Source organism: Sinocyclocheilus grahami, unplaced genomic scaffold (assembly GCF_001515645.1).
Source record: "Sinocyclocheilus grahami isolate Dianchi unplaced genomic scaffold, SAMN03320097.WGS_v1.1 scaffold392.1, whole genome shotgun sequence".
NCBI lineage: Eukaryota > Metazoa > Chordata > Actinopteri > Cypriniformes > Cyprinidae > Sinocyclocheilus > Sinocyclocheilus grahami.
Genome location: NW_015505571.1, coordinates 870656 through 884747, shown reverse-complemented (window position 1 = coordinate 884747; position 14092 = coordinate 870656). Strand labels below are relative to the sequence as shown.

At 37.9% G+C, this 14092-nt stretch overlaps 1 pseudogene; it reads left to right on the top strand.

The window, feature by feature from the left end:
* The window catches only part of LOC107550218 (proprotein convertase subtilisin/kexin type 5-like), a 26981-nt pseudogene extending 17873 nt beyond the window's left edge, over nt 1–9108 (top strand).
* Nucleotides 9109–14092: the final 4984 nt, after the last annotated feature.

Here is a 14092-nt window from a genome sequence, read left to right as displayed (position 1 = left end):
TTTAATATGTTTGTGATGTGTGGTGTGGTATAGGGGAGAGGTTTGAGGAGGGGGGGGGGGGGGGGGGGGGGGGCTTTAAAGTTGTAACATTTTATTGAATATGTTAGTTGAATATTTTTAGCATTTTAACACATATCAAATAGGAAAAAAAGGTTTTATTTTATGAGGCTATAAGTTTCAAGATTGGAAATCTTCTAATTAATCATTAATTTTTATTTAACATTTAATTTTTTTTAACTGTGTGACAATCTCTGTAAAGCTGCTTTGGAACTCTAAACTAAAAGTTAGATATAATAATCATGTCTTTTTTTTTTTTAGTGGAAAGTCGCACTTGCCGTTACTGTGATAGATCCTGCCTGACATGTTATGGTCCAGAGGCTCAGAACTGCATCACATGTGCTACTGGTAACGTATAGGTTAGCTTTCCTTTCCCTCCCACCTGATAAACAGACTGTCAAAGTTCCCTTTTAATAAGTTCCTGCATCAAAAGAACTTGCTGAATAAATAAGATATTTACAGTATCTACTTAATAGGTTCTTCGCACCTCTGTTTGCTTTCTCAAGGATACATGTTGGAGCCGGAGGCCATGTGTGTAGACCGCTGTCCTCTGGGTTTCTATGGGAACAGCTCCAGTCTGCTGTGTGAGAGGTGTTCTGCTAACTGCGAGGCTTGTGAGAGCAGAGACGAGTGTGTGAGCTGTAAGACGGACACTTACCAGCTCTATCTGTTCCAGGGCAGCTGCTGGTCAGAGTGTCCAGAGTGAGTCGCTATGGCTGTAACTCCAAAAACATGCTTTGCAGAGGACCCAAAAATATTTGGACATTTATGATATATTTATAATATAATATAATGAACTACTGGTCAAACGTTTGGGGTCAGTAAGTCGGGGTTTTTTTGTTTTTTAAGAAATTAATACTTTTATTCAGCAAGGATGCCTTAAATTGATCAAAAGTGGCAGTAAAGACATTTATAATTAAAAAAATGGAGTTCTTTCAATTAATCAAAGAATTCTGAAAAAAAGTATCATGGTTTCCACAAAAATATTAAGCAGCACAACAATGTTTTCATCATTGCTAATATTAATAAATGTTACTTGAGCAGCAAAATCAGCATATCAGAATGATTTCTGAAGGATCATGTCACACTGAAGACTGAAGTATGATGCTGAAAATTGAGCTTTGACATCACAGGAATAAATTACAATTTATATATATTAAAATAGAAATAATATTTTGATCAAATGAATGCAGCTTTGGTGAGCATAAGGGACATCTTTTAAAAAAAGAAAAAGAAACAACAACCCCAATGATATATAAAATACTATATATAATCTAATTAATATACATTAATGCCTAGAAATACTAGAATTTCAGTTTGAAATTTTATATTTCCTAAATATCCTAAATATTGCAGTGATTTGAGATTTGACTTTGAAGCCTTTAATATTGTTGAAATATTTACTATGCAAGAAACGAAAAAGTCTTGAATATGTGTAGATAAATAAGACAGAGAGGTAAATATAGATGATATGAATGATTATTTATAATATTAATGTAAGAAAACATAGCTATACAACATACGTTTATATATTTTTTTGTTTTGTTTTTTTGAAATACGGAAAGATCATTTGAAAATGCATCACTAAAAATGACTGTAAACTGAAAGCCAAATGACTTTGTCAGTTGTTTTTAGTCCTGGCATTTATGAGGATATGTTAATGAACACAAGAGGGAAACAAACTTGTATGTCTTGGGTTTCTTGCAGAGGTTATTTTGAGACAGAGCTGGGGACATGCGAACCCTGCGATGAACTCTGTTTGACCTGTGATGGTATAAGCACGCAGTGCCTTTCGTGTCGAGAAGGCCTTCATCTGGCCAATGGCCAGTGCAGGCAAAACTGCACCCCCATGAGCTACGTGGCAGAAGACGGCACATGCAGACGCTGTGCTCCTCACTGTGATGTGTGCACCGATTTTTCCACCTGTACAAGTAAGTGATCGTTACTGCTTCGATTCTTTAACGAGTAATAACAGATACAGCCAAAAGAGCACTGAAAACCTATCAGTGGCACTTTAACGGAAAGATATTGAATTCATTTTCCCTGTTATATTATCTTGTGTACTATCTATTGATGAGTAATTATGTGTACAGATCAGATCACATTTGGATTACTTTAGAATTTCAGTGGATATTAGATTACAGTGAATTTGTAATCTAATAACATTGTGTAACTATGGTGTTTCAGGATGCAGTTTTCTCTATCTGCTCTTAAATGGGGCATGCAAGGCTGTCTGTCCGAAGGGCTACTTTGAAGACCTGGATCAGGGGGTCTGTGTGAGCTGCCATCCCACCTGTGCCACCTGCTCTGGTCCTCTCTCTGATGACTGCGAGACCTGCTCTGCCCTCAACCCAAAACTCTACGAGGGCACATGCTTGGAAGAGTGCCCAGCGGGCACTTATTACCAGACCTCTGATAAGGAATGCCAAGGTGAAGTATTAGCTGTAGTTATACCACTAACACACAAAGCCAGTATAATCCTGGTTAGTATAAGTTCCACCTTAAGCCCCAAGTATGCTTCAGTTTTACACATAGTCTAGGGTATGCGCATAGTGTGTGCCATGTAAATTTCATAGTATGCGCATTGCCCAATTTTTGTAATCGTGCATACTTTGTACCAGGGGTTCCCCTAGGGGGCGCCAGCACCCATTAAGAAGGCACGTGAGCACCTCTTCATTCAGAATTGTACACTCGAGTGAAACAACTGTGAATGTGAGATTTTACTAGCAAATCTTTAGTAAAGAAGGGGCAATTTGACTAGTCTCCCAGCTAATCAGGTGACCGACACATATCCTCAATGGCTATGGTTACGGCAGATTTTAGTGAGATTGAGTGAGAGCAAAAATAGCTAAAAACAAAATGGATGGGTAACGGCAAAATGTCCAGATTGCCAGTGATTTGCAAAATGGTAGATAAACACAGTGGATTGCATATCCAACAACAGGAGTGTCAAAAACTGGAGCCCTGCAGAGTTTAGGTTAAGCACACCTGATCTAACTAATCAAGTCCTTCAGACTTATTTGAAAACTACATGGGCCCTCCAGGAATTGAGTCTGACACCCCTGTCCTACAAGGTTGAAAACAGCCCAATTTTTGTAATCGTGCATACTTTGTACCAGGGGCTCCCCTAGGGGGCGCCAGCACCCATTAAGAAGGCACGTGAGCACCTCTTCATTCAGAATTGTACACTCGAGTGAAACAACTGTGAATGTGAGACTTTACTAGCAAATCTTTAGTAAAGAAGGGGCAATTTGACTAGTCTCCCAGCTAATCAGGTGACCGACACATATCCTCAATGGCTATGGTTACGGCAGATTTTAGTGAGATTGAGTGAGAACAAAAATAGCTAAAAACAAAATGGATGGGTAACGGCAAAATGTCCAGATTGCCAGTGATTTGCAAAATGGTAGATAAACACAGTGGAGTGCATATCCAACAACAGGAGTGTCAAAAACTGGAGCCCTGCAGAGTTTAGGTTAAGCACACCTGATCTAACTAATCAAGTCCTTCAGACTTATTTGAAAACTACATGGGCCCTCCAGGAATTGAGTCTGACACCCCTGTCCTACAAGGTTGAAAACACTCAGCACTCAGCAAGTTAAAAGACACTTCACTCATAACTTCTAAAGATGACTCATAACTTCTGGAGACTGCAGACAATGGAACAGGATGAAACTTTCTAATGTCCATAAACACTTTCATGCACCCTTTCAAATGGAGTATACTTTAATAGGACAGGTGCTCGGTGAAACGCGTACAATAAGAGTTTGCATCAAAACTGAAGTATACTGGTTATTTGATTATTTATTCGGTTATTTAATCACAATAACTGAACACAGTTTGATAATTGTGGCTAATAAGTGAATAAATATAAATGTATTATGTGTCATTTATATGTCCCATATTGTCTCCGTAGAATGTCACCAGACCTGTGCATACTGTGAGGGTCCAGAACCCACCCACTGTCTGCAGTGTGAAAAGGGTCTGGTTCTGGATCCCAACACCATGATGTGTGGGGTTACTGGGGATTCGGACTGCCCACCCAGAACGTTCCTCCCAAACAACCAGTTTACTTGCCAAGCATGTCATCGCCTCTGCCAGTCCTGCGACGGGCCGGGACCCTTTGACTGCCAAACCTGCACCCTGCCCAACTACCTCCATAGTACGAATGACCTGAACTCACATCAGTGCATATCTTTTGTACACTTCTACTGTTAAGAAAATAATGAAATTGATTGTGAGGTTTGCAATTATTAATACTGATTTAAAGTGTTCATCAGTTGTGGTTTGGCTTTTAAATCCCTCTCTTGGATCTAAAGTATTGTAGAAAGGGAAAACATGTAACTGATTTCATGGGAACATGTTTGTGTTCCAGACGGTTCGTGCGTGAGCAAATGTCCTGCAGGAACTTACAGTGCCCATGAGGAGGCTGATGGGGTAGAGCTGGGTTTCTGTATGCCCTGTGATCATGTGTGTGCCACTTGTACCGGGACGTCTCCCAGAGACTGTCTGAGCTGTGCACCAGGCTACCTTCTTCTGCTCTCTCATCTCTGCGTTAACCACTGTTCCACAGGGTAAGATCTTCCTACACACACACACACACACACACACACACTAATTTCATCCATTATTCATTGGTAATTAAGAGCTTAGTTAATAGAAACTCACCAGTGTTTGATAAAACTGTAGCTTCCCAAACTTCCCTTAAAGTAGTCAAAGACCTGAGTATATTTAACAAGGGTCAAATTTTAATGGCCAGATGAAATGGCAAGGCTTGTGGGGCGCGGTCAGCTGGAGTAAAGCTATCCCATCTGGTCTGAACCGACAGACGGTCTATTGTGGCACTGACACAAGTCACAGAAAATGTTAATGATGGTTATAGGAGGAATGTGTCACTACAACAAGTACATTGCACCCTGCTGCGTATGGGGCAATATAGCTTCTAACCAGTCAGGGAAGAGTCATCTGGTCTGATGATTGCCTTTTCATTTATATCAAGTGGACGGCTATGTACATGTGCACTGTTATCCTGGGGAACTAATGGCATCAGGATGCACTGCGGAAAAACGACAACTGGTGGAGGGAGTATCATGCTCTTTACAATGTTCTGCTGGGAAACCTTGGGTTTGGCCATTTATGTGGATGTCAATTTGTGCAACCTACCTAACCATTGTTGCAAAAAATATACACCCTTTCTCGGCAATGCTGTTCTGTGGTGGTAGTGGCTTCTATCAGCAGGATATTGTGCCCTGCCACGCTGCATATGATCAGGAATCAATTGAGGAACATGATGTTCAAGGTGTTGCCCTGGCCTCCAAATTCCCCAGATCTCAATCCAATTGAGCATCTATGGGATGTGCTGGACCAACAATTCTGATCCATGGTGGCTCCACCTCACAACTTCTAAGACTTTATAGAAATGCTGATAATGATGGCATAAGACAGGGCTACTGTTTGTAGCTATAACAGTAGAGCATTACGTTAGTAATACCAAGGTCATGGGTTTAATTCCCAGAGAAACAGGAACTGATGTAGCTTGAAAGCAAAGTTAGCTACCAAATGTAAATGTAAAATGCCGGGCCTCAAACTAAGTTTCAATCGATGACAAAAGGATTTGTGTTCACTTTATCAGAGCCGTGCCATATGGTCAGTGCATGGCTACAGACATGTTGAGCTGTGGTACTCAAATGGGAAAATTAGGTTTGATCCTGTCTCATTTCCCAGTAATTTACTGTCTTCTCTTCACTGTCTATGTATACTGTAATAACAAGACGTGCATTTATTTCACTCGATGTGCCTTCCTCAGGTACTACAGCACAGGGGAGCGCTGTGAGAAGTGTGACCGTTCCTGTGAGCAGTGCTCGGGCCCAGGGCCGGACACCTGCAGGGTGTGCACACCTCCTCTGCTGGACCTGCAGGGCACCAGACAGTGCGTGGATCAATGTCCGCAGCACTTTTATGAGAGCGGGCACAGCTGCAGACAGTGCCACACCAGCTGCAAGTCCTGCACAGGTGCTTTTGTTATATCATTGTTTTCACATTTTATAAGCTTCCGTAATATCAACGTATCTTTATTCTAATCATTATATGGCCTCCCTTGTTTGATCATGAAATGTTATTGCAGACATATATATTTGGTTCCGTTTGCTGACTGTTCGATCTAACGTTTAATTGCGCTAAAATACATGCTATAAAAATAGCAATGAAATAAAATCTGTTGACTTAGCTGCCAAGGAGGTATATAATACATTTCTAAGGAAGTTGTTTGGCTGACAGGATTCCTGGAGGAACAAACTTTGAATCTATTAGTTAGTAGGCCCCTAGTGTTAATTTCATTCCAATCCAAAAGGATTATTCTGGGTTCACTACAAATAAAGATCAATCAGAAAAGGCAAAACGTTGATTGCCATGTTGATTACTCCAGATAACCATCTCTTTGAAAGAAACATTTGGTGCCTCACCCTTTCTCATCTGCAGGTTTCTGTGTTGTTTACAGATAGCACTCCTCAGGGCTGTGTGACATGTGACTGGGGCAGTGTCCTGCAGGATGGGGTGTGTTACCCTCGCTGTGAAGAGAGCCGATATTACTCACAGGGTGTAAGTGCTGATAACAATGTGTGTGTGGAAGTAATGTAGTTCATTCAGTAGTGTAAACAACAACATTTCACTTTGCATTTGTCTTTTTCAATGGCATTAGGGAGTTTGTGAACCCTGTGACGAGTCCTGTAAATATTGTTCCGGTGCCGGACCCCAGAGCTGCCTCACCTGTCACCCAGGTTTCGCCCTACATGCCCCTGAGAGTCAGTGCTTGCCCTGCTGCCAGTCCGGGGAGAGGAACGGGAAGTGTTGTCTTTGTGATTCAGGCTCAGGTAGTCCTATATTCAATTAGACATATTTTTGAAGGAATAGTTGACCCCAAAATTTTAATTTGCAGAAAATATACATAACCTCAGGCCATCCAGATGTAGATGAGTTTGTTTCTTCATCAGAGCAGATTTGGAGAAATTTTACATCACACCACTTGCTCACCAATGGATCCTCTGCAGTGAATGGGTGCCGTCAGAATGAGAGTCCAAACAGCTGATAAAAACATCACAATAATCCACAAGTAATCCACACCACTCCAGTCCATCCATTAATATCTTGTTAAGTAAAAAGCTGCTTGTTTGGATTACTTGTGGATTATTGTGATGTTTTTATTAGCTGTTTGGACTCTTATTCTGATGGCACCCATTCACTGCAGAGGATCCATTGGTGAGCAAGTGATATAATTCTACATTTCTCTGTTTCTTCTGATGAAGAAACAAACTCATCTACAGTACATCTTGGATGGCCTAAAGGCAATGTTCCCTCTTGAGCAAAAACATTCTTTATACCAGACCTGTACAGCACGCACACAAAAAAGTGTGCAACTTTTAACTTTAGTGTGCTATTTATATTTGATTTGACCCTTGATGTAACTAAACGCTGCACATTTTAGGTTACCTGAGATTTTTTTTTTCAGTGCTGTTACCAAGAAATTCTATAAAATAATATTTAAAAAAAAAAAATCTGAACAGTTCAATTCTTTGAAATAATATAAATTAATATGAAAAAATGAAGCAGATATTTCTCATGAATTCCCTTTTTGAGGTCTATTATTTATTAGGTTTATAATATAATATAATGTAATATAATAAAATAAACAAACGGAAGCATTTAAACAGAATAGAATAGAAAACAAACTGAAGCATTTAAACTGAGATCTGTAAGCTAAATATGTTCAAAAAACATGAACATGTGAATTCTTATATAGTTATCTAAGTAGAGTTTAGAGTAGTAGAGTTTGTGCACTACTACTGCAAATGTCTCGGAGTTTTGTTACCGTTCTGTGCTCATCATCCGCTATTTCCACCACTTAATCAAGACACTCTTCTTTAAAACACGATGACATTTTATTTCACATGTCATTTTTTGTTGGCTCTTGTGTTGAGCTGTTTCGTCCGCAACTATTAAAGTATTCGATTTCTACAGCAACTCATTTGCCGCACATGTTCTAACTCTATAGCGATAACAACTCTTTAGCGGTTTGCCCGAGCATTGCAATTATTTCGCATTTAATTCAATCAAATGGCTTTCCCAACTCAGTTTTCTGCATATGCACGGCATATTCTTTCTTCTGCGCGGTCGCGACATAAGTATTCCTTAGTAAATATTGAAATTAACATTAACAACTGTAAGATAATACATGTTTTAAAAGTAGTTTCCATTGTTAACTAATGTCAAATAATGCAAACATAGTCAAATATTACTAAATGTTTACTAATTTTACTCAAATTGGTCTTACAGTCAAAAATGTACAATATTGGGAAATCAGACTCATTTGAAAGAATCTTTACATTTGTATAGTAAATACACTCGTCCAATAAATTAATTGTCCCTTCTCAAACATACACTCCATTTATGTTTTTTTTTTACCAGCTATTTTGCAAAACTATATATTATGTAGGTGAGGGAAAACTGCTTTACCAGGAATTGCATTGGGTTTTACAGTGAAAAAGTCACCTTAATGTAATTTTTTTGTGTGTTGTTTTCGTTTTTTTACAGCATTGTGTCTTGAGGCGCCTGAACCAAGCATAAGTCAGGATGATGTTATTCTGAGATCCCAAGCGGTACAGCATGCATCTGCAGCTTTGCCTGCCGCTTTGCTGCTAGCTGTAGTGCTAGCACTAGTTGTGTTTGCACTGGTACAGGCAAGGGCCAAAAAAAGTTTATGCTGGAGACGGAGCTATGAACGACTGAGCGGGGTGGCTAGAGAACAGCCCAGCCCTCGGCCCATGCCACACGGAGTGCCAGAACCAGAGGACAGTGGAGACGAGGTGGATGTGGTCTACACCAGTCGAGATGGATCTGTGTATCACCGCTACGGCTTCATTCACGAGCCAGACACGGAGGAGGAGCAGGACGAGGAGGACGCTAATGAGAACGCACGCCTCAGCAGAGCCTAAAATATGGTCACTAATGAGTCAAATTCTACTAATTCTTTATACGCACACTTTTGTGGTCAGAACTCACTGGATTGGAAGATGGTAAAGATGAATGTAAATCGATACATGATAGCGTCTTTATATGTGCTTTCTTGATACATTTATTCTTATATTTTGTATATATTTCAGAATATTGCTGCCAGTGTCTATGTAGATTACTGTTCTGTTTTTTGTAATATAACCCTTTCCATAATGTAATGTAATGTTTGTTAATGTTATTAATGACAGTTACTATAAAGTGGTACCAAACATTTTTGGGGGTTGATTAAAAGGTGACAGATAGTGTATTCATATTTTGTTAATAAAGAATATTCAATAAATTTCAGAAAAGCCATTTTCGGTCTCTTTATTAGATGTTTTGCTGAACAGTAAGTCTTGAAGAAGCAGTCACAATGGAGCATGATGCAGGGGCCTAGTTTATAAAATGTTGTGTATAAACCATCCTACATTTGATTTTACGATTATTTTTCAAATGTTCGTGCGTGATTCAGAGAACGAACGTACACACACAAAAAAAACATGTGTCAGCCCCTCTTTCAGATGTGAAATTCATAAATCTCAAATGACCTTGAAATTGTGCGCAGCTAAATTGTTTAAGATCTCCGCCTTGTAAACGCTGCCTAATCAATGTCATAAACATATAATAGAAATAAAAATCCTTTATTTGTCCATGTAATAAAAATACTTGATTGGAGAAAGGAGAGCGGCAAGAAGTTTCGATTTCTGCAGTATATGAGTTGAGTGAGTTTTTTTTTATTTATTTTTGTTTTTTTATCAGAGTATATCTGCAGTACTCTGACTCTCTGCCACAAGGAAACAAAAATGTCTCCATTCTGCCTTTATGTTTAACAATAGCTCTAGATCAATAATTAATTTAAAAACTAAACAAAAAAAAAGCTCTTTAGGAAACAGTAGTTTTCACTGAGCAACAAAACAGCCTAAATTTATAAAAGAACTGTCGCAACTTTTTCCAAGATGCTCGGAAAAGACAATTTTCATTTTCAGAGTAAAAGTTGTTACTTTTTTTAGGTAAAACATAGTCTCAGCTTTCAGACTGTCATTAAATGAAGAATGTCATTTTGGTGTCCTTTAATGTGGTGTGACAGATTTAGTAGTGCTGGGTTGTAACTGATTACATGTAATCTGGATTAAAAATATATATATAAATTAAGTACTCGTAATTAGAGTACATTACATTTTAAAATGCTCAGAATCAGATTACACTTTATGGTTACACTTTATTTCCATAGTCCACTTTAGACATTCTACTAACTATAAGTAACTTTGAAACTACATGTCAACTAATTCTCGTCACATAATATTAGAAGTAATGTTAATAACCATCTTCAACCAAATATTATTTCTTTTAGGACTTTTTATGAATAATAGCGATATTCGTTTGAATATATCAATGTTGCTTCGTAAATCTTAAGATCGATCGTTTAGTATGCTTTTTCCAGTGAATGCGAGTAAAATTTTCATTTTCAGAGTAAAAGTTGTAACTTTTTTTAGGTAAAACATAGTCTCAGCTTTCAGACTGTCATTAAATGAAGAATGTCATTTTGGTGTCCTTTAATGTGGTGTGACAGACTTAGTAGTGCTGGGTAGTAACTGATTACATGTAATCTGGATTAAAAATATATATATAAATTAAGTACTCGTAATTAGAGTACATTACATTTTAAAATGCTCAGAATCAGATTACACTTACTTTTTTATGGATTACATGATTACAAATTATGGTTACACTTTATTTCGATAGTCCACTTTAGACATTCTACTAACTATAAGTAACTTTGTAACTACATGTCAACTAATTCTCATTAATTTGCAACTACATGTCTACTAACTCTCAGAGTAGACTGTTAGGGTAGGTTTAGGGTTAGTAGAATAAGTTGACAAAGAAAGTGTTAGAAGATATTAAGCAGACAGTCTACTAATACTCTACTAACTAGTTAGTAGACATGTTGACATGTAGTTGCAAAGTTACTTGCTGTTAATAGAATGTCTAAAGTGGACTATCGAAATAAAGTGTTACCCAAATTATTCACACAGTGCCAGTAAATTATTCATAATTTAATGATTCTCCCTAATTCTTTTTTCTTTCTCTTTTACATTTTCCTTTTTAAAAATCCTACTGTGTGTTATAGCATTTAGCTTTGACTATATCCTAATATAGAGTGGCCAAGTAAATGTCATGTAAATAAATTTGTAAACCATGCTTCTGAATTTGGAGGGTTGGGGGTGGAAGCACCTCTCAAGCAATTAGACCATGTATGAAACAAATAGTTATCCAAGTTTCTAAACACTGGTGATGTACAGCTGTGAAACATGCTGTCAAGTCATGCAGTAAATGCAGAATCAGATAGAGATATCCATAATTAAATGAGATTTAACTAGGAAGTTTTGACTGTTCAAAAAAAGAAAAACAGATTCAAGATATATACAATTGCACTTTGACAGCTAATACATTACTATCATGTATCCAAAAATGTATTTTGAATATATGTTAATTATGATGACTTAAATAAATCTTACATTTGAATTGTCACTAGTCTAACATTACATTTTCAAAATTCTTCAGAATATATGGTCACCTTGAATCACAGGTTTCATTTAGTAAAATTTCAATGTACTGATTACACATCACATTGATAATCAGTTTACATTAGTTTAGTTTTGTTATACTTTATTGTTCAGTGATTACACTTTGGATGAGATCAGTGAATGATTGTTTCATCCCCATAAGTAACCAACATCACCTGATCTCATTTTATCTTGGCTTCCTTTGCCACAGCAAACGTTTTCTACAGTTAAAAGAGAAGAAAGAAAAACAGGTGACCAACTATTGTGAACATTAATCGCAATAATAGTGACTTGTCAATTACAATTATTTTCAATAAAACATCAACTTAACTACAGCTACAACTGTTAATTCTGAAAATAACTTTTGTACATATATATAATACATTAAGTCAAACAAACTTTACTAATAAGTGAAGGTGATAATGCACATGAAATCAAGATGGACAATATTCACTTGTTAGCACTCATTACTTGTCTTGTGGTGAATAATTTGTTCAAGTTAATCAACAGAAAAAAAATGTTTGTCTTCGTAATATTCAAATGTTGCCTCATGATGTAAACCTGATGATGATGTAGACGTATGATGCATACGTGTTGTGAAATTTGTGTGACAAGTGACGATCCTCTGTGCTTCCACGTCACTTCTGAGCAAGTATAAATCATTGTAATCTGTAATTATATCCCCACTGGATGCAACAAATGCCTCGTTTATAATGGGTTTTAATGTTTTTATCTCGTTTTTATCTCGTCTCGTCGCTCCGGCTGGACAGGGCATCACAGTATGGTAAGGGGCGTAACATTTCCGTCACACGCTTGAGGTATTCGGCCAATCACAACGCACTGGATAGCTTGCCAATCAGAGCACACCTCGCTTTTCAGACCGATGAGCTTTGTAAAAATCGACGTGTTTCAGAAAGACGGGGCATAGAGGAGAAACAATAATGTACAGTATGTGGAAAATAATGTGTTTTTTGAACCTTAAACCGCATAAACACATTTCATTACACCAAATACACAAAATAATTTTCTTTTTAGCAACTTCATATGACCCCTTTAAACAAGCAGTAAGAGCCATTGCGTCCTGCCTGACCAACGTGTTTGTGGCCAGCAAACTGGAGAGTGCGATTTATGCCTCCTGGTCTCGAGTTCAAGTGGACATCAACTGCAGGGACGTGCAGAGAGTTCCTCAGGGGCAATTTTGAGGTGTTCAGTTTTATTTTGGTTTTAGAAAATAAACGTGATTGCTCTCCTCACAAATCAACTCTTTCTTGTTTTTGTTTCATGCTCTCTGTGCCTTGCCCTGGACTTTTATGTCACTTCCTGTCTCCCGTGGTGTTTGTAGTCAGTTTGTAGTCCGTTTGTTCATTGGTTCCCCTTGATTAGTCTCCCCAGGTGTGTCTTGTTATCTTGTTAAGCTTGTTAGCCCCCTGTGTGTATATATAGCCTTAGTTTTTCTCTAGTTCCTTGTGAGTTGTTGAATGTAATGGTTGTCTGTTTGCCAGTCATTCTGTTCTTTGTTCCCTTTGGTTTTTGGCTTATTGTTTGTTCTAGTTTTTCCATTAAATACCTGCACATAAATCCTTGCCTCTGCCTGTTTTCCGCAGCTTCACCACAACATTACAGTTTTTCACTGGCATGTCTCTTTGACTAGTGCATTTTTTGAGCCTATATTTAGTGTGAGTAAAATACTTAAATACTGTTCAAATCAGATACTCTAAGACTTTTACTCAAGTTGTTTTGGAATTGGTGACTTGTAACATGTAGTGGAGTAATTTTCACTGTAAGATATCTGTACTTTTACTCCAGTATGGTTTTTAGGTACTCTTTACACCTCTGGTGAAATGTGCGATCGCATCGCCGATCACTCTTGAGAAACTTAAAGATGAAGTAGGCTACGGAAGGACAAATATCCAAACTTTTTCAGACTACTGCAGCTTGCATTTACGCTGGTTCGGCTACATCAGAAATACGTTTCTCAGTTATGAGGAGAATAAGAAACTGGCTCTGATCTAGCACACAGAGAACGATTTGACTGAAAATGTATCAGAAGAGTTGAAAGAAAAATAATGGTCATCTACGCAATTCGGAAAAAGAGGCGGCTTTTCTGCATTAGGTATGTTTACTATTAATTTTTTTACTCTTTGTACAGCAGTTATTGTTCATTCTAAATGCATTTTTAATGTAGAATATATGTTACATAAATACATGAAATGTAGAACATATAAAAACGTGCTCGTGGCTCGTCTGCCAGTGGGATCCCCCCCCCACGCATAAAAGTGAAACTCCACCTATGATGAAATCGTCAGTGTCCGTGTCCTGCATTAGCGCTGTTTTGAATTTATTACTTATTACTAATGCATTCCCTTACTGGATCCTAGAACTTCTAGAAGTTTACCGATTTCAAATGACCTCTTGGGTAGTGT